Here is a 20,330-nt window from a genome sequence, read left to right on the forward strand (position 1 = left end):
TGCATGATACACTTTTGCTGTTGGTTCTTACCCCTCATCACAACACTGTACTTGCATCTGTACACCCAGACAGACCACCAGGAGCAGGCACACCCTGCAAAAAGCCATTGTAAGCAAGGAGCACATACCAGTGCAGTCTACATGAACTGGGAAAGCTGAGCTTGACACTAAGTTTCTTCAGTTCTGTAACCTGCAAAAAAGGAACTTAAAGGCTATTTAAAGGTGTTAAAATCTATAATCCTTTTGTGAAAAGCTGTTTGCTCTCGCTGGACTGCAAGTCAAGTCAAAGTTTTGCTGCCATTTTTAGTTACCACCTCCCAAAGCAAAAACCTAGCAGAGGTTCCACTGATGCAAGTCCTTTTTTAAAAAAGATGCTACAAGATAGCCTCACTTGGAACAGCGACCTACAAAGAAGAAGTTGGAGTTCTGTTGATACTCATTTATTGTTGTACCTGATGGAAACTGATCTGATTTCCATTTTTGAAAATAATGCTATCCTACAGATTCTGAGATAAGTATTTGCTAGAATAAGCACAATCTCAGGAGCTATCTCGGACCTACGAGGAAAAAACAAATTTACATATGCATGCCTGCTGCAATTTGACAACATGAAAACAGTTACCTGTCATTGCCAGAAAAGGCTCACTTACTTTGAAAATCAGGATGGTTGAGTTCCTTTCCATTGCTTCTCAGTACTTCTCTAGAGAAGCGTTTTATGAGTTTTACATTGCTGCAAGGCCCTTCCCAGTAGGACCTTGGCAATGTTGATCTGAAATGAGATGCTTTCAACCTCACCTACACTGAGCTCCTCTGTGTGCACCAAGCCATTGCACATGGGTAAGGAATTCTGGTAATTCCTGTCAGTGTTGGGCTTTGCTTCAATAGAAGTAGCAGATCTATGAAAGACAAATACTACTACCCATGCAACAGGAGTTACCAATGTACTGAGAGTTCTTAAGTTGATAGTGCTACTGCAGATCGAGGCCTGCATTTGAAACTTGTAGAAACTTTGTACTGGGGCTGAGTAAAAGCTTCTTAAAACAGCATTTGCTACTCTGGTTCAAATCAATTTATATTCCCACAATTTCGTTAATGAATGAAAATGAAAATGAAAAACAATACCCTCCCAATTATTTTCATGTTCCCTTTTTCCTATGATATCTACGTTAGAAAAGTATATTATCTTGGTATCTGGCAAGAGAGAGGGGACTGGGAAACAGTCTTTTTCATTACTTTATCTGAGACCTGTCCTACCTATGTTACCTAGTTGTAAATTAGTTCTCTAATTCAGTGATGAACTGCCTAAGTGTGTCATAGAGTGCACGTGCTTCAGCTCGAGCAAGTAACTTCAGAGGTTACCCAGCAGTGTGCACAGGGCTCACTTCTATGTAGATTCATGTCTGCAGAGCCTGCCACTGGGCTGTGATCCCCAAGGCTTACTGCAGGTACAAAACTGCTGAAGAGATGTAAAGCTATTTCCAAAGTAACAAAATGAAAATCACTTAAAGTAAAAATTACATTGGACTGTTCTCCACTATCACTGACCAGATCCAGTCAAAGCTACTCTTTAATTCAACTACTTATCTGCAAGAGGAATTAACCTAAAGCTTGAAGAGCAATATTGTGGAACATACTCTGTGTAAATGAAACATGAAGCTTTTATAAATGAAAAGTAATTTGTTGGGAATTTTTATCTACAGCAGAAAAGAGCATTTTCCTGAAAGGAAAAGGACATTACTGACTAACAATCTGCTTCCCTTTTTTTAGAAATGGATTTGACTTGTTACAGGGATAGAGAAAATCTGGCCTTCCACCCCAGGTGAATGTGGAAGAAAACTGAGATGCTTGGCCCCAGAGCCATCTCCATGGTTTGAGTTCTATTGTGAGACCTGAGAGGGTTCTAGTTTTTTATTTCCGCTGCAATATTTGCGATAACCTCTATGCCTTTTAGAAGGGCAGAGGATCATAAGCTGATGAAGGTTTTGAAGAAACATGGGATTCCTATACAATTCTTACCACTCGAACTCTCTACTTTTGGACAAAAATCTTTAAAATTATGGCGGTAATACCACTACTACCATTGATTTTTAGTTCTTTCTTTCTCACAGAGTGTTAACCTGGTGTTTAGTAGTTGAAAATTTAGGCATAGCTTCCTCAGCTCAGCCAGTTATATTACTCTGTGGCATGTTAGGAATTTTTATCTATTTAATGTTTTCTAGTTCAGCCACTAGATGGCACTTAAAGTTTGCTTTCTTTTCCACTTCTTTTTCAGAGATATTTTTCAAAGATCTGTTCATCTATAATTAAGAGTTGATGACTCCCACTGGGACTATGTTGGTGGAAAGCAAGATGCAGCAATATTTGAGTGAAAGCAGGCAAAAGTATAACCATTAAAGGAGGAACAATGACTATAATTTAAATAAGATTTGGGTGGTTGCAGTGTTTGCATAATCCCTCCTGGCATGCGAGAGCAGTAGAGAAGCCTGTGGCTTTGCTCTCCTGCTGCGTTTCAACAAAAATGGAAAATTGTAATGAACAGCAACATTTTTCCTATCTTTCGTATTCACTGTGTTCTTACTCTTTCTTCCTCCATTCCTTTAAGTGGAATGCAGTCTACTTAAGGATTGTATTGTAATGAAAGTAATGTATAGCCTGGTAAACTCTGCATTGGACTTTCCAAATCAGATGCCTCTGGCTGCAAGTTCACTTTATAAATTAAAACTTATTTAATACATGTTAACTCAGTAAGGGTGGGTGATATATAGTAACTTGAATTATGTAAGTTAAGGTAGTTTCTGTATTGGTTACTACTACTGTAATTACACAGTTTGGAGCTCCTGTATTTGTCTTCATCCTCACCTTCAAATTTTAATTTTTTTTTTGTTAAATAACTATCATTGTATTTTGGCTTAAAGATGGTTAAGTAAGTTTTGGTATTAAGTAAACTTCTATGACCCTGCCTATTTCCTGTCCTGTCAAACCTTTCCTTGTAAGAATAACAGTGTCCTTTTATTTGGTGGAGTGTAGCATGATGTTTTTGGCAGGCCCAACATTTTTGACTTGCATAAATTTGTGACCTCAAGTGCAAGAAAAGTGAATGCTTGCTTCAGTAACTCATGGTTTCTGCCTAAAAAGAAAAGTGTCCACATCGCTAACCATTACAATTTCTGAAGGAAAATTATCAGCACATTTATTCCACCTGATTTCACATGACTGCACTTCCAAAGAAAAGAACCAGAAATAAAATAAGTATTTTGCACCTAGTTATGTAAGTTACCGAAAGCCTGAAAATATAGGGCAGACTGTACTGCCTTACTGGTTTCTAGAATTGGCACACATGGCACTTCCCTCACTAACAGCTATTTGGCAGTCTCTACCTCAGTAAGGATGTGATTCTGCAAAGTGTAAATTTGGGTCTGCTGCTGGGCAAAGAATGTCATTGCATGGTTAAAGGTTGCAGATGAAGTGAATTTACATAATTATTTTCCTAAACTTTCCCTCCATTAACTGTGTGGTTATTTAGCTCTTTACCACTGAAGTGATGCTTTTGCCTTACTTAGAACACAGCAAGAAAGCCTTTTACCCTGCCAAGTCTGAAAAACTGACAGATTAATTTTATAATTTGACAACTCTCATCCAGAAAGCAACTGCTATATTTTATCATGTAAAGTATGTTTAAAGAAACACATGTGAGCTGTGTATGCCTGTTTAGTTGTTTCCCCTTAGATTTTGGTCTTTTTTTTTCATTGTCACAAAAATTTTGTATTAATCTTCAGTATTTTAGAGAACATTTGTATTGTATAATTTGTAACAAATGAGAGTTTTGTATCAATCAATACTGCTCATAGCCTTGAATTGAAGAAAGTTACCTTTGTCTACTATTGATGGTAGCAAAGGAATTTGCTTGCTTTCGTTTTGTAAAAGGAAAAAGGAAAAACAAACAGACATGAATCTAGCATCTTTGGCCAGATTCTTTTAACATGAGTATTTTTGTGGTTTATGGATTCCTACTCTGAAAGGTTGTCTCCAAGTGTCCAAGACAAAATAACTGTGTCCTATTTGGAAGGAAACATCTTTCCTTTGCAGCTAAACTAATTGTGCCATGTCTGGCAAGCACGATAGTTATCCAGTGCTGCCTTGCTAACACACCTCAATCCTGAAGGTTGTCAAAACTTCCCACCTGCTTAGCCTACACTCTGCTCACTGCCAAATTCCAAGGACCCTTCCTAAGGGTGCAGGGCAGCAGCAAGAAATCCCATTTGTCAGGTTTTCACAGCAGCAAATAAAAGCACCAGTCTCACTATCCTGTGCTTCCACATAGGAGTTACTGCTGTCAGCAAGCCAAGCTGATCAGCATTACAGGTGATTCAAGCCATTTAAATGCTGCAAGAGGATTTTTCTTCATCCTATCTATGATGCTGTATCTTAGCAACATATAAAGGCTAGAGGAGTCAAAGGAAGTCTTTTGTTAGGGGAGAAAGCATGATATTTCAGTCCTGTTCTTACCTTTCTTCTTAACTTGCATTTAAGGCATTAGTAACGTGAGAAAACTGAAAAAGGAGCTGTCGCAATGACAGGAAATCATGGATTCAGCAACAGAGAACTCATTGCTCTCCCTGGACATGAAGAGGAGGTGACTGAGGACTCCACTCATCTTGGTGAGGGTTATTTTGTTTGGGATGGGATTATTTGTCTGGTTAGTTGAGCTTTAGTACTACTAATCATGTCGATTAAGCTAGTAAAAGTTCTCTAGGAAAAACTGGATAAAACTCACTGCCTGGAAGACTGTTACCAGATGTAAAGCCAAAGTGCTGCACCAAGAAGGCAGCAAGGTACTAGGTTTTTTGTCAAAAATCGTTCCTTATTGTACACTTTGTTATCAGTTTCTAGCCAAGAAAAGCTTTAAGAGTGGCTTTAAAAAGAGCCTCTTACTTCTGGAAGCCTGACAGATGTTGTGTCCCACCCTAGGTCACCTGCAAAGAGCCCCCAGACTGCTGCTCATAACTTTCCCAAATGGCAGCTAAGTAAGAGTGACTAATAGTCAAAACAGGCAAGCCTTCACTCTAGTATCTTGAGCAGGCTGGAGGTCTGCTGTGTGGGAGAAAGAAGCCTCTGTTTGCATTTACTTTTTACTTGGATGACCTTTGAGATGCTTAGCATTTATGGGACAGCCTGGACTGAGCAGAAAAACATAGCTCAGGCACTTCCAGGTAGTTTGGATCCTACAACAGGATTTTTAATTTTTCAATTCTGTCTGTTCCTGGCTGCCTGCTTGCCAACAGAACCTGCCTATTTATTTTTACATCATTATTTTCTGCTAATAAAGTTGATACTAAAACTATGAGAACCTAAACTAGTAACAATAATAACGAATAGGACTCTACCTCTGTCCCCCTCCTCCTGAAGTTTACTATTCAAATGTACAGAGCTAATGTCCAAGGCATGGCTGGATATTTATTACAGCATGCAAACGATCATTGATTCCAGGGCTGCATACAAGCTAAATGAAAAATTATTGCTCATTTGCAGTTATTCCAGGAAATCTTGACTAGCTGCCAAAATAATAGAACAACTGGATGAGAAGAGGGATAGGATCACTGTAAGCTGGCACTCAGGCTAAAGAAACTCATGCAAAGTCACAGCCATGGGTGTCTGGAATACTCAGCTTTATCCCACTGTGGAGCTGGTGCACAACAACGTGCATTGTTATGTGCTAACAACATCTGCCCAGAAAATCAGTTACTCCTCCAGTCTCCACTGGAGAACACCAAGTGCCTTTAGAGCCACAGATCAGCAAAAACAACACCACATCAAAATCAGAACCATGATAGGCTTGTTTATCAAGACACTCTTGTTGTTGACACTCACCCAGATTAGAAATTATATAAATGGAGTTTATTACAAATACTGTGACTGCACAAATGGAGTAGATGTGGAGAAAGCTAAGGCCTAAGTTGTATCTTATGATGCCTTAGGATCTCCCTGGATAAATCCTTTTCTCCTCATGCCTTTGCTCATTGATCTCTACCTTCTGGACCACCAAACTTTCATCTAGCAGGCAATAGTAGGAGTGATTAAATAGGAGGTTGAAAAATTCATGTGAAACTTGCTCACTTCTAATGAACAATAGAGAAATACTTTGAGCTGTATTTAACTGGTACTAAAGAAAAGTGCTTATAAGTTAGGCATTAGAATCAATACCTATGATCAAAGCTCCTGGCTTAGCACTATAAAGCACATGCCAGTAGTCCAGGAAAAACTTTTCTTAAACTCCATCATAGGTCTATTGAGTTGCCTCTTCTGCTGATAAAAGTGCATTCCATGGTCTCACTGGTCTGTACATATTCCCAAAGTCTAGTGCTGTTGCTGGCAAAGCTTTATTATATAGAGCACTGTGCAAGTGCTAAACAAAAGAAAATAACATTGAATTGCTAACAAAGACACGTTTGGTATTCAGATTTCCCCCCTTTCCCATAGCCAAAGTGGCAGTCAGGCAAAGGCTTCCGCTGAATCCTTGCTCATTGTGTGAAGCACAATTCCAACAATCACCAAATTGTATTAATCATGGCCTTCCATAGCTCTATAGCTAATGTCTTTAAAGTTATCCTGCATGCTAAATATGATTTTCAGCAGCTGAGAACTGTGAAACTGATACAGCCTTCATCAGAATGCTAAGGGTATTGGCATTGCTTTAAAATTATCTCCATACTCAATTAAACAGTTTCTATGCACAGACGTCTTCAAGAAAAGTGAGACGATTGCATGTTTTAATAGCTATGGAAGTATTTTATTCCCTCTGAAAAAAATATTTAGGTTCATGTTTATTAATGCCCAATACTCAAGGTTGAAAAGAAAATTCATATATTTGGCCAGAAGCATTGCTTTGCAAGAGATCAAGATGCCAGAAAGTTAAAATTGATCAACAGTAGGTGCCCAAGGGATTTGAATGAAAACATTTGGAAGTATTAAATCAATAGCTGTCAAGATTCCTCTATCTATAAACGCCTTTGGTTTTAGTAAACATGTGTTGAGTGATTTTAAGTCACCTAAGGTAAATATGTTGGAAATATGGGGTTTTATGTGTTTCTGGAACATGAGCTCAAAAATTGCCAAAGAACTTTGGCACAATTAAAAGGAATGAGAGTCAGACAGACACTTCAAACACTAGTCAGGGTAAATTTTGAATGTTTGCCAAGTGAAATGCAATTGATCAGGGTCTCTGCACTATTTACTACTGAGAGATGACAAAAAACTGTCTAAGGAATAATTACTGAAAGAGACAGCTGTAGGGTGGGACACAGCATTGGCCTCATATGATCTGCATACAAGAAGTCATTAATATAGAATTACATCTGAGATACAGTATAGTCATAAGACTGAGGGACCTTCTCTCAGAGCTCTTTTTCTCCATCAAAACGAAACATAGAATGCTTCTGTTATTCCAGAGGCTCAAAGTTATTCCTAAGGGCAATGACCTATGTCATTTTCTGTCATATTCTCCCCAGGGATGCTGTGGAAACCCCTCTGGCTTGATGCAGACAAAGAAAGGAGAAAGCACGGCACAGAGAACAGCCCAGCACTGACTGGTAGGTTGAGTAGATGACCTGACAGGTCATCTATATCATTTTCCATCTATAATTTTCTTCTGTGGCTTTGATACTGAAGGCCCTGTGCTCTTACTTTCCTAGAAGCCTTAATAAAGATGTGGCTTGGAACGCTGAAATACAATTAATACCACTGAGCCAATTATTCTAGTATGGGATGAGAGGCAACAAGACTGCCAGTGGGAACATGCCCCATCATGCTAGTTGGGTTTATTCTGGCCTGTAAGACCAGGATCCCCTGAAACACTTGCATGAATACATTCCAATTGCAATGGTTGTCAGCATGCTGCTTACTTCAATGCAGAAAAACCCTGTTATAATCCTGCATAACCAGTTATTGTACTGTTTACCCAAAATAGTGTTTGGATTTATAAGCTCACATGTCTGGCCTGGTCCCAAGACTTTGGTTCATTAGGAGATGCAGAAACTAATCTAGATATCCTCACTCAGCAACAAATGTGTCAGTATTTCTTCTCTACTCTTCACCTACCTAGTCTGTGCCTACAAGAAGCCTCTTCTCTGTAACACATCCACTTACAGAGTTGGTAGAAGCTCACAAAAGCCTCTTTGTCAGGTTTATTCATTAGTCCGAAGACCAGATTTTCTGCTTTACCCTGTGTCCACTGGACTTGCTTAAGGGGCAAACACAGTTCCAGTTCTACCTCAGAGTACAGCAGGAAGATTCAGAATCTCTCGTGTCACCCAAAACTTGGTCACTTGTTCTCCACAGCAGATACACCATAAACCCCTAAGGCAGAACCAGTTTGTAGCAGTTACTGTTGGTCCCTAGAGCCAAGTTCTTCAGCCAGCAGTCAGATTTCCAACAATTCACAAAGCCAAAAGATATTTTGCCAATACATTAACTAGATGAAATATGGGAGCATGTAGCCTACAGCAACCCAGATCTGAATCTAGAAATCTGGTCTTTGGAGGACTGGTGGTACCAGAGGAATATTCTGACTCAGCTGGAGCAACTTCTCAGATCAGAAGGAAACTTTGCCCAGTGGGAACTCACAGCAGGTCACAGCTCAGTTTCTCATGAGATTGGCCACATCTGTTCTCTTTTATGCAAGAGAAACACTTCATTAGGGCCCTATGTAACCTTCTGTTGGGCAATACTGGGCACTCTTGGTTTCATCAGAAGATGAATCAGAGGGTTCCATTATTGCTTCATACCTCAACAGTAAAGTTTTGGGTGGGTTCTTGGACAAGAGTCTTGGCTATGAAAGACATGTTTGATATGGTAGCCTTGGACACAACCATACAATAATTCAAGCACTTCTTACAAAGCACATGTGTTTACTTACATTAAGAATAAAATGAAAGCCAACACTTTTGCTATTGTATAAAATAGAACAACTCAACACTATTGTGTCTCTTGGAATTTACAGACAAACATACCCCTGCTATGTGACTTACGAAAATATCTTAAAATCCAGACCTTTCCGTGTGCTGCAGAATGACCCTGTGGAAAAACCTCCTCCAGAACTGAAAGCTGACTGTAAGGGTCCACCACAGGCCAGTATCCCTGATATTCAGTGAATCATACTGCACACATATGGAAGGCAGAACAGAATCTGGCACTTAGTAACATTTAAGTTGCTCTTTTTAAAGGCCATGTTGGTACCTTTTTGAATGTTTCTTATGAATTTAGCAGTTGATTTCTTGGCTCTATCATAATTCAGTTCACTCTCCAGAGTAAATCTGAAGTCTGAATGCAGCAGCATTCTGTTGCCAATCAGTCTCTCACTACAGAGAAAAGTTCTTGGTGCTGAAATAGTTCTGTTTGTTCCCATTCTTACCTTAATGTAATATTGCTGCTATATTTTGTGCTGCAGAAAGCACTAGAGACTGTGGCTTCGCAGCTCTCTCTTTCCACTAAACATCTCACACAGATGACACACCCTAGCAGTGCTGGGCCTGAGCTTGGGAACATCTGCCTGTTCCAAAACCCAGAGTTCCCACATAACTACATAATTCGCTGCTATCGAGTTACTGGGCTAGCCACAAATTGACTAATGCAATAGTCATCAAGGATCAGGAGGCTGGAGCATGAGTGCTTAAATTTCAGGGAAGGGTGATTTGTCCTTTAGTATCACAAACACTTTACCAACACACAAATGAGAAAAATTCCCCATCTGCCAGCCATGAACCGTACAAAAAGAAAAGAGAATCTACCTTTAATTTGCAGGCCCTTCCAAAATCTCCAGTGATGTTTGTACCATGGGTGCTTCTCCAGCTGTGGGGAAAGGCCAAGGACAGGAGAGCAGCTAGGCCTTGGCACTGCAGAAATTTGCTTGCCTTACTGTGACTGAGGAATATCATTCTCAGAATGGGTATCACTCCCTCTCCCTTAGTGTTTTCAGCATACAAACTAAACAGCAGCAGCAGTCAAGACCAATTCCTTTTCCCCCACATACCTCACTGATAAAATGAAATTTTCCTGAGAAATCCTTTCGGTCTTAGAAAACCAAATTAGTCTTTTTCTAAGCTAGAAGGATTTTCTGAGTTGCTCCTTAAACTTAAGCTTCATGTGACTCTTGGGTTATTTATCATAGTCTTTTAGGAACCAAACCAGCCTATAACCCACAAAGAGATACTGTAGGTTAGAGAGACCATCTATAACAACAGGTTAGATTAGAGGAAAACAGAACTTATCACTTCAGTAGTTCAAAGCCCTGAACACACTGATCATGTTCTCTTCACCAACTCAGCAATGCTACCGTCAGGAAGCAGGGGAATGGGAACAGGCTACACTTATTGGCTGCAGCTGTTTGTACCAGTTTGTCTCCTACCTTTAATTGCCAGTGTCACACAATCACAGAATGCTTTGGGTTAGAAAGAACCTAAAGATTACCTAGTTCAAACCACCTGCCATGGACAGACACCTTCCACCTGATCAGATTGTTCAGTGCCCCATCCAAAACTCCTCTGGGCAGTGGTATATACACCAGCATGAGTATCTGGTGATAATCTGCAAATGACTGCAGAATAAAAGACTGTCTGAATTCATTGATGGGAAGCTAGTAGGGAGAGTTCATTGAAAGTCTGCCTGAGCTCTACTAGAGCTGCTAATCCACTCTGCAGTAATGTGTTTTCTGAAAAGAGTTTTCTAAATGTTAAACCACACTATCTAAGCTAGAAAGTTATTTTACAATAGATCATCCTTCTCTGGATATTGCAATACCAGCAATCATTCATATTACTTGATTTGTATAGTAATCAGTGAGGAATGTAGTCCTAGAACTCTTTTTCTCCAGCTAGCTGTTGCATTCATTACATTATTTTTTTCATATGAAAATGCTTATGATTTCATCTAGAATGAATTTCTTGAGTCTGCAACTAAAACTCATCTTAGTGGCATATGTAAAAAAAAAAATTCTGGAAGAGGTAATTATTTAACACCATTGGACTGCCACTTTCTGGGACAGAGAGGTTTTTATTTCTTGAGGTGAGAAAATAAACACATTGAGCTTCTCAAATCAGGCAGAGACAATAGTACTTCAAAGATTTTATGTACTTACTGTGGACTTCATATGTTTCTTTTTTTTAAAATCCTTCACTGTCTCACAGTTTGCAATTACCTCTAGTTTCTGAGCTACCACCAAAATACGTTTCATATGCCTGTTTATAAACCATTTATTTGAGCTCCTCAAGCTCCCAATGCCATAAGCACAGCTCACCTTTTCCCACCCATGTATATATCCACCCATGTTAACTGTTCTGTCTTAATGTCTTGAAGATAAGTTGAGACTAGAAAGTTAAACCAAGTCCCAGAACAGATTGTAGACACAAGGTCTCCTTCTTCCAGCTCTGAAAAAGAGAATAAGCAAGCACTGTTTGTTTTGTGCTTATACCTGAACATGCAGTTTATATTCCTGTAGTTCCTGAAAAGAAATTTGTCTTCACACCACCTGCTTCTTCTGACCTGAAAGGACCAGGTCCTGGGGAAAAGTGTGAAGGAGTTCACATGCTAAGCTAAGTGGCATAGTTTTGGGCACTGTTTCATTCTTTAGAGCACTGACTCTGATGCCATGTACTGTCAGCAATCTCTGAAATGACTGTAAAAATCAGAAGGAAACTCTGTATATTCAAAGGAGCAAATGAGGAAATAAAAATAAGGGATTGATTTTCAGAATCCAACCTGATATGTATTTAGCTCTAAGTAAAAACCTCTATGGTATCACACCACAAAGCGGTTGATGGACTTTTTTTTCCTTAAAGAGACATTTACAGCACTTTGGGGGCAGAGGGGGAAGTAAGAAACAATTTTTCTAATTAGCTTCCATAAAGAAAGGGAGTGGAAAGGAACCTCTCATACAGCATTGAGATTGAAATTGTGTCAAGTCCCTTTCAGTGGAACTTTTTCCACAGTGACTGTAAGGCATGAGCTAACTTTAATATTCACTGTTGCTTTCTCTGTATATGTACTTAAATGTCTTCTAGTAAAAGTGCAAAGCCCAAAGCCACTGGCCAGCATCAGCCAAACTGAAGCAAGAGCTAAATGTCAACCAGCTGCTGAACTCATAAATGCCTTCCAGGAAAGAAGGCAGAGAAGAAGAGGCTGGATTAGTTGCCACCCAAATGAAAACAAGCAGGATGAGCTTCACCTGCAGCAAATAGGAAGGAGCTACTACTGAATATACTTGTGGGGACCAGACCTGACTGAACCTTGGCTCTTCCTAGACATAAAAGTCTTGCCTTTAGGGTGCCAGACTGCTCTTATTTCAGATTTGAACTCCCACCACAATATTAGTGTTGAAAGAGCTCCATATATCAGAAATCCCACAGCAGAGTTTAGAGATGAGCTCACCTGTGATCAGTGGGAGGGCAACTCTGAAATAGCTGTCAAAGAAAAAAATGTTATTTAAATCAAAAAATGGGGAAAACTTTTCAGTCAGCTTAGCAAATAGTAAGGTATTGGGAGAGTTGGCAAAACAAGAAACCACTGGAATAGCTCTTACATAACAGTTTAGTTGATCTTACTTGTTAATTTACTCAGGTAGATGGCAAAATATTGTCACGAGAGGTCATGTGTGCAGGGGTGATAGGAAAGTGTAGTAGCAGGAGGCAGCTAAATGGTTGTAAAAGAGGTGGACAAATTATGACACAGTGCCAGGTCCAGCTAATGAAACAGCCTGGATTTATAGCTGGATAAAGCATGTAAAATTATGGGTCATTTGAGTTCTCAAGTGGCAGGTCAGATCTGTGAAGTGGCAAGCACAGCAACATTATTGAAATAAGCATTGGCAAACCTGTCTGTCCTTATGCTTAATAACATTTAATTTTATAAGGAGTTCTAGATGATAGCAAGTGGCTGTTCAGTCAATTAAATGTGCACAAAGAAGTGACTCTGGAGACTGACTTACTGGCACTGGGTCGAGGCATTACTGAGTGGGTGGGACATCTCTCCATATCCATACATAAAAATTTTACTTGTGTATTACTTATGCTCTGACCCTCTGGGAGCTCAGAGCAAAACTCCAGTGATCTATGAAATTCTGCTTCTGAGCCAAAGTATCTGCACAGCACCTATCTCACACCCAGCCCTGTCGGTACTGCCAAAGAGATATTCTCATATCTATCTGAGCACATCCATCTGAGCAGGACACAGGCTCAGCTAAGCACCAGGGCTCTCCTCTGCTCCTTGTTTTCCTTTCCTCTGCTGGAGCCATGGATGGTTGTGTTGAACATGGGTGAGATCCCAGGGGCACTTTGAGGATCTTGTTCCAGAGAAATCAGTGGGAGTTTTGCCATTGACTTTGGTGGGGCCAGACTTCATTCATAAAGTGTTGACTGTTTTAATAGATTTACCAGCCCTGCAGGCAGCCCATGCAGAAGTGTAACAGATCTTGCACTCTTGCTTCTAGAAATGAATCTCCTGGCTCAGGCCAAGGTCTGCAGAGAGCAGCTTCCCTGTGCCAAGCCCTTCATCTGGGAAACCTACCAAGCTAGTATTGCACTGTAAGTTTGCAGCCGAGTGGGACTGACTTGTGCCTCCACCACAGGAGCATAAGCAGAGCCCAGCTCTGGGAAAAGCCAAAAGTCCCATGGAGGTGTAGCCCAGGTGGTTCTGCCTTGCAGTGGGCTGGGTCCTCAAGCAATACCAGCAAGGGTGGACTTTGCCAGCTTGCACCATGGCCAAGCTGGCTGAAGCCACCCTCCAAGCCAGCAGCTGCACCAGCAAAGGGATGGAGCCTGGCTCACTACAGGGTCATGCCCCTGCTGCAACCAGCACTGACCCTGTGCTAAAGCTGCAGAGAGGACTGTGGTCTGAGTGCTGCCTGCCATGTGTACTGCCTTGGAACGATGGTCACTTTATTTAAAAAGAAAAAAAGGAGAGGGAATCCTGCTCCATTGTCCTACTGCAAGTGGAAAAGGGCTGAACTAATTAAAACCAAACTCTGAACAGAAACTCCTCCCAGGCAGAGACATTTTTCTGTCAAGTTTCAGCCCTGGGAGAATTTTTAAAGCTGAGCAATAAACTCTTGAAACAGAGTTTAAGGCCCTCACTACCTCCAGGTTTTTAATACAAGGAGCAGCACAGAGCAATGGGCACCCTTTAATGTGTAGGAATGTGTCAGACTGATGGGAGGCTGGATGTACTGGGGAAAGGAGGGGGTTAATTACTATAATTGCCCAACCAACATTTCCTAATATTGTCACTTTTTACCCACAAGTTGCAATTTCTGTTACTATAGAAGCAAGATGTTGATACTGGATTCATTTTCTGGGTTTTATTCCTTTTTGTCATTTTTCCCATGAACTAATAAGCCACAGTGGATTTGAAAGTATGAGCAAATGTGAACACTATACAAAGCACTTTTATGTTCTATTGACATTTTCTTCCCACCCTAATAATTTAGAGCTGTTAACATAAAAAAAAATGAAGATGATCATACTTCCCATCACTTTCATTTCCCATGTTTATGAAGGAAGAATTGTGAGTAATTTCCCATAGTTATTGTTTGCAGCACAACACATGGTCTCAATTACTGGGATAAGAAACACAGAGAGGGTATTGGTGAGGATAAATGATTTATCTGTGCGTTTCATTCAAAATTCATTTTCCATGCCATAGTTTATATTACTTTGATCAACATCATCTTTCTTATTTGACTTTATAAACATAATTCAACTATTTTGAGCAGGACTCTGGGTCACAAGAGATCAGTTTGATGACATATTTCTGCGGCAGTGAAGCATAAGCAGAAGTGATCCTCTGGCAAACCTACTTTCTGATAAAGGAATCTACACAAGAACGGCAGATCTGGGCAAATCTAGAGTAATGGAACACAAAATAACCCTTGGATTTGACTTTTGTTCTCATTTCTAAGTAAATAAAAAGGGACAGCAGCTAGTGTCAGGATCCAACCCCACATAGAACATAATTCAATCCATATGTATTTTCTTTCTGGCACTTGGAGGTCCTTCACTCGTCTTTGCACTGCTGCCTTGAAAATGCCATTTCTGCATTAATGACCTGAGTGGTTGCAGGCCCATGGCTGAAGTCTCTGCAATGGGAGCTGTCTCCAGGCAGCTCTGTGACAGCCTTGGGGCTCTTTGGACACTTGGCTCCTGCTGCTCAAGCAGTGACAGGTACCATTGACATGTGACTGCTGAGCCAGCACATGCTATAAAGAGCAGCTTTAGCACAGATCACAGAAGTCTGAATGTGGCAGAATAAGTGGATTTACCATTCAGGGCTTGATTGTTGCAGTAGATTTGAAGAGTGTGTCTGGCTGGGATAATCTGGTGGCACTGCTGAGACTGGCAGCAAATGATGTTTGGTTAATTGCAGATTTTTCAGAGTGGAGGTCTAGCTGACACCAGAGACAGCATTACTTTCCTATTTTTTTATCCTGCCTTCCCAGCTGGTGCTCAAAGACAATGTTCAGCTTCTTCCCTTGTAGGAGATCTTCTGCTCTTTGTTAGAGATCATGCAGGACATGAGATATTTAATACTGAAGGGGTTGATGGGGAGGTCCCCCTGCATAAATCCTTTACCAATTCTCTATTTTTTAAATAAATTCCAGGCTGGTCTGTGGGGAACTCAAGACTGTGCTGTTCCTTAGCACAAATGAGCCCAACACAAATAGTTGGTCTTTTTGACCAGAGGGTTGTGCAACTCCACCAGACTTGGCCTTCAACCCAGGCCTGGCAGTCACATTGGGAGCCACAATTTCCTCCCATGGTTTTATCTGTGCTGTAGAAAACACTTTTGTTCCCAGCATATTTTGCGATATAGGACTGTGGAGTTTGCCTACATATGGGTCACAACATGATCTGTAGTAAATTCAGTCTCCTAAATGACATAATCATATTATAGGGCAAATGTATAACAGACAAATTCACACAGAGCTGGCTTTGTTGAAGAGTGAACTTTTGAATTACAGTTCTGCTTCCTGGTTCCTTCCCGTTGCTCTGAGCACATGTGTAGTGGATTTTCTCAGCCTTTTTTTCTCCCTTCCATTGCTGGGTGCTGCTTTCAGTCTTAAACCATGAAACACACAGATGATACTTGGTTTAAAGACCAGGTCTCTTCAGGACCTCCAGCCATCCTTCACTGAAACTTTTCCATGCCATATAGCAGCTCTCAAAGCCCGAGACTCCACCTGGGATTCTCCAGATGTGGCCTCAGTTGTATCATGCCACAATTACACCCCAACAGTAGAAACTGTTGCTGGTCTAAGACACAGCAGCATCTCACTTCTGTGGAGCTTTGATGTATGAGTTCTACTAACAGAGCATCTCTGAGCTTTCCATCCTTCGTTGTGGCTACTTCTCCCCAGTGTTGTGAGGAAACCAGTTTCTGTGTGATTTGTCTTGAGACTCACCTCTTTGCTCTGGTTGTTTTGTTTTTATGGTCTAAGCTCAAAACTAAAGTGAAACTCAGCCAAAGTGCCAAGATTTCCTGGTTACAGGTTGTAACCAAGCAAAGAGTCCATGGTTGGTATGATTTCAACCTAAAATCATAAATCATTTTTATTCACCTGAAGTTCACTCCAAATTTACTCAAAACTTGGCCTAGATTTGCCTGAAACTTGGCCTATTAATGCTTGAAACTAAGCCCAGCTTCAGAGAGGTTCATGAACCTCCACAAACCTGGCCCAAGTCTTGAGTTTGTAATGAAACCCAAAACCAGGGGAGTTTCACCTGATTTGGGTTGGGTTATAGACATTTCTCATGGCTCTAGTAGATATTATGATTATAATAATAACACATTTATACAGAGCTGCAAGCACATACAGAGAAGTCCAGACAGCTTTCCTACCTTTCTGAGCTCACCAGCTCAATCATGTAATAGACTGTAACTACAGTCAAACTCAGCCCCAGATGGGCTGCTTAAAAAAATAATTATTCCTGGGTTGTCAAAGATCCAAAAAAAAAAAAAAATTCCCCTGAAGCACCTCACACAGAAATTACAGGGATAAAGTATCAACCTCCAAAGAAAACTAAGCAGTAGCCCTGTTTTCTGGGCTGCTTCATCCAGCAGCTGGAGAGATAAGCCAGGCAGGCTGGCAGAGCCCAAGTCCTGCTCACAGCAGTGTCACTTTTGATTACCTCCATGCAGCCTGCTGGCCTGGATACTTACCCAAAATCTCTTGTTTTTTGCAGTAAATTACCAAGAATTGACACTGGTTTTGTTTGTTTGTTTGTTTTTTTAAACTGGTGTGGCTGCACCTGCAGTGGCAGCATCCTGGGTGGGGAATCTATGGTAAGAGACTCCCCAGAGGCTCTGTGCTGGCTCATGGGGTCATGCTCCCGGCTGTCTGAGGAGTGTGGGAGTGGCCAGGGCTCCAGCAGGCTCCATCTGAGACGCATTTTAGCGAAGAGGGGCAGTTCCCATGGCTTTGTGCCACCTGGGGCTGTCATGGCTGATGAGCGCCTGTGGCTTCTCGTCCTCATCTCCAAGGACACCTCAGTACTTTGGAGTTACTCCTGGCAGAGTGGCCATTGCCTGTGAGCTCTTCCAGACCAAAACATCTGGTTCTCAGTTCCTGTCCTGTAAAACAGGGATGACAAACACATCTCAACCTCACAAGGGTGTAGTGAGGAACATCCTACAGCCCTGGGAGCCATAGAGAAGCTCATAAACAAACAAACCTGCAGATGTGAGAGCCAAGCCAGGGAGAGGCTGGGCCAGTGCTGCTGCCACGTGCATGTTCCAGCCCAAGAAAGGGGAAAAGCCCTTCCTGCTTACTTAACAAAGACTTCTCACAGCATGGCTTTGGCCTGGAAGTACCAAGATACAGTATCTGTCTGGACTCTTCAGACAAAACCATCTACGTTTCTATGTGCACATATGGGCACATGTCTATGCAGGTTGAGGACTTGGCTGTGCACAAACAAGCAGCAATGGCACACGCTGGACTGGCTGGCACCAGCACAGGGCTGCAGCCCAGCTTTGCCAGCACACTCCCACTGATCAGGCAGCCTGGGTCTCCAAAGACACTTCCTCTCACACAGCACAGCAGAAATAGAAAGGAGAACCCAAAATACAAAAATAAACACTTCGTTGATCTCTCTGGCCCCAAGGTTCCTCTCCTGAACTCAATGGGAAGCTCATAACTAAAAAATTGGCTTGGGTGTGATATTCCTCAAAAGCATTTGTTATGAGGGTGGGAAATACTTAGCAAGTTTTAAGGGCAACAGAAGCAGATTATTGGAATTTGTCAGAGCTGAAGTCACCAACATCTTCAACATTTTTGCTGCACAGAAAGAGGGTCTCATCTTCAGGCAAACCAGAGCACACTGCCTGCTGCAGCCAAGTCTCCAGGAGCAGCACCAGCCTTGGTGAAGTGCTCACTGAATGGGGCTGGAAACAGAACCCTGCTGCCTATCCCAGCCTGGCACCAGCAGCGCCTCTACCTGTTCCCAGAGCAGCCTGGGCATGTCCCACTCTGTGGGGACAGCTGCTGGCCCCTGCAGCACCCATCTGGGGACCTGCAAGGCACAACTCAGGAGCACAAAGCACCAGGGCTTGTGCAGGACCAGCACATGTGAGTGAAGCAGAACATGCATTGGGGCACTTTGGGCCACTGAATTACTACAGCATTCTGTCCTCTCCCTACTGCCTTTCCGCTTGTTCCTACTGCAACCTCCACAGCCAATCACATTTTCATTGGTGTAAATAATGGCATATTTTGCCCCAAATCATACCTGTCTGCTTGCCCTTAAGTTTTCACAGCATCCTGAACCAGCAAGATCCTGCAGGTTAATGTGACATCCCAGACTTGTGGTGCCGATGGGATTTGCATGCAGAACCCTCCATGCAGCTCTGTGTAACCACAGGAGCTCACACAGGGGCTGCACAGGTCTCTGCAGGCATCCAACATGCTCAGGCCACAGGCAACATCTAGAAGCTCTGGGATTTTCTGAACACAAGGGTTTTAGCCAAGTGCTATTCTGCCAAGATTGTGATAACATGAGGGTTTACTCTGGGCAAATACTCTTGCAGGACACTGCCAACCTAGATTTACTGGATTAATCTGGTGTACATCATATCTTGGCCTTAGCTTCTGGCCACTCCTGCAAGCAGAAAAGCTGCAAGATTTGCTCTGGGGAGAGTGAAGTAGACAAGATCCTGCGTTCAGATGTCCCAGTTTGAAGCTGGTGTGTCCCCTTAGCTCCTGTCCTACCTGGCACCAGGCAGCTGGGGGGACTGAGAGGGGTGCACAGCTCCTGCAGCTCCAGCCTCATCCAATGTTGAACTCTGGCTTCTCTTCTGAAAAGACAAGATTTTCTCATCACAGTGACGTAAGAGAAGCTCCCTCCTCTTCATCTGGTGCCTACTCAGAAAGTAGCAGCACAACATAAACTGTTAACCTTGCTAATTTGGGCAGAGACCATCAGATCCACAAGAGTACTGTGAGGCTTCAATGGTTCAAGTGGCCATTCCTTCAGAGCCAACATCAATTTTAAGAAGTGGTGAGAAAGCTTTTGCAATGACAGTGCCACCACCCCCAGCTTGGCCTAGAGCAGCAGGTTTGGTGCCTTGTGATGCACTTACCTGTTGTGGTGCTGCTGGCAGAGCCAAACTTGGGCCCAGCTGCTGTGGTGTCTTGCTCTCCAAACAGCTCAGCCCTGTCCGTGCTGAGGAGTCTTGACCTGATTAGCTCTTCCAAAGCACAAAGCTGAATTTGAATCACAGCATAGAATATTTATCTTACAGAAAACCTGAGTATGACCCTTCAAGACCTGCCATAAGAAAGCAAATACTTGGGGTTCTTTGAAAGTCAGCTTAAAAGAGAGACTGTGGAAACAGTGGTGTTCTGCCAAAATACACGTGGGCTGTCAAGTTTACAAGATAATGTTACAACACACAATAAAAGAATGATTTGCTGTGTACAGTAACAAGCCATCTTTGTTAAACTATGTTAACCAAAAATTAGATTTATTATCCATGCAATCATCTATTCAGAGTCATATGCACAATCAGTGGAGAGAAGCCACACTTATTTCAAATAATTAAGCATTTTACTATTTCCTTGAATTTGAAAAATATCCTTTAATTGCAAAAGAATACACATTTAGAAAGACCTCTACTTCAGTCTGTCTAGTGCTTAGAGTCATTCTGGGGTCCCACTATCAAATGAAGTACAGCAGATTATTTCAAAATCACACAGCAACTTACAAACCACTTTTTAATTGCAGGTTTCATGCAATATTATTGTGCAACCTTTGTGCTTTACTGAGATGCCAAAGAGGCTGCAGAAAGTCAAA

General features: G+C 41.7%; 1 long non-coding RNA gene across 1 annotated transcript; it reads left to right on the forward strand.

Annotated features, from left to right (window-relative positions):
• Positions 1 to 3,108: 3,108 nt before the first annotated feature.
• On the forward strand, positions 3,109 to 19,045 carry LOC148222238 (uncharacterized). The gene is made up of 3 exons (XR_015806508.1): positions 3,109 to 4,658; positions 7,506 to 7,586; positions 13,475 to 19,045. It is a non-coding gene; the product is annotated as an uncharacterized LOC148222238 (long non-coding RNA).
• The last annotated feature ends 1,285 nt before the right edge of the window (positions 19,046 to 20,330 follow it).

Source organism: Sturnus vulgaris, chromosome 13 (genome assembly GCF_052056855.1).
Source record: "Sturnus vulgaris isolate bStuVul1 chromosome 13, bStuVul1.hap1, whole genome shotgun sequence".
NCBI lineage: Eukaryota > Metazoa > Chordata > Aves > Passeriformes > Sturnidae > Sturnus > Sturnus vulgaris.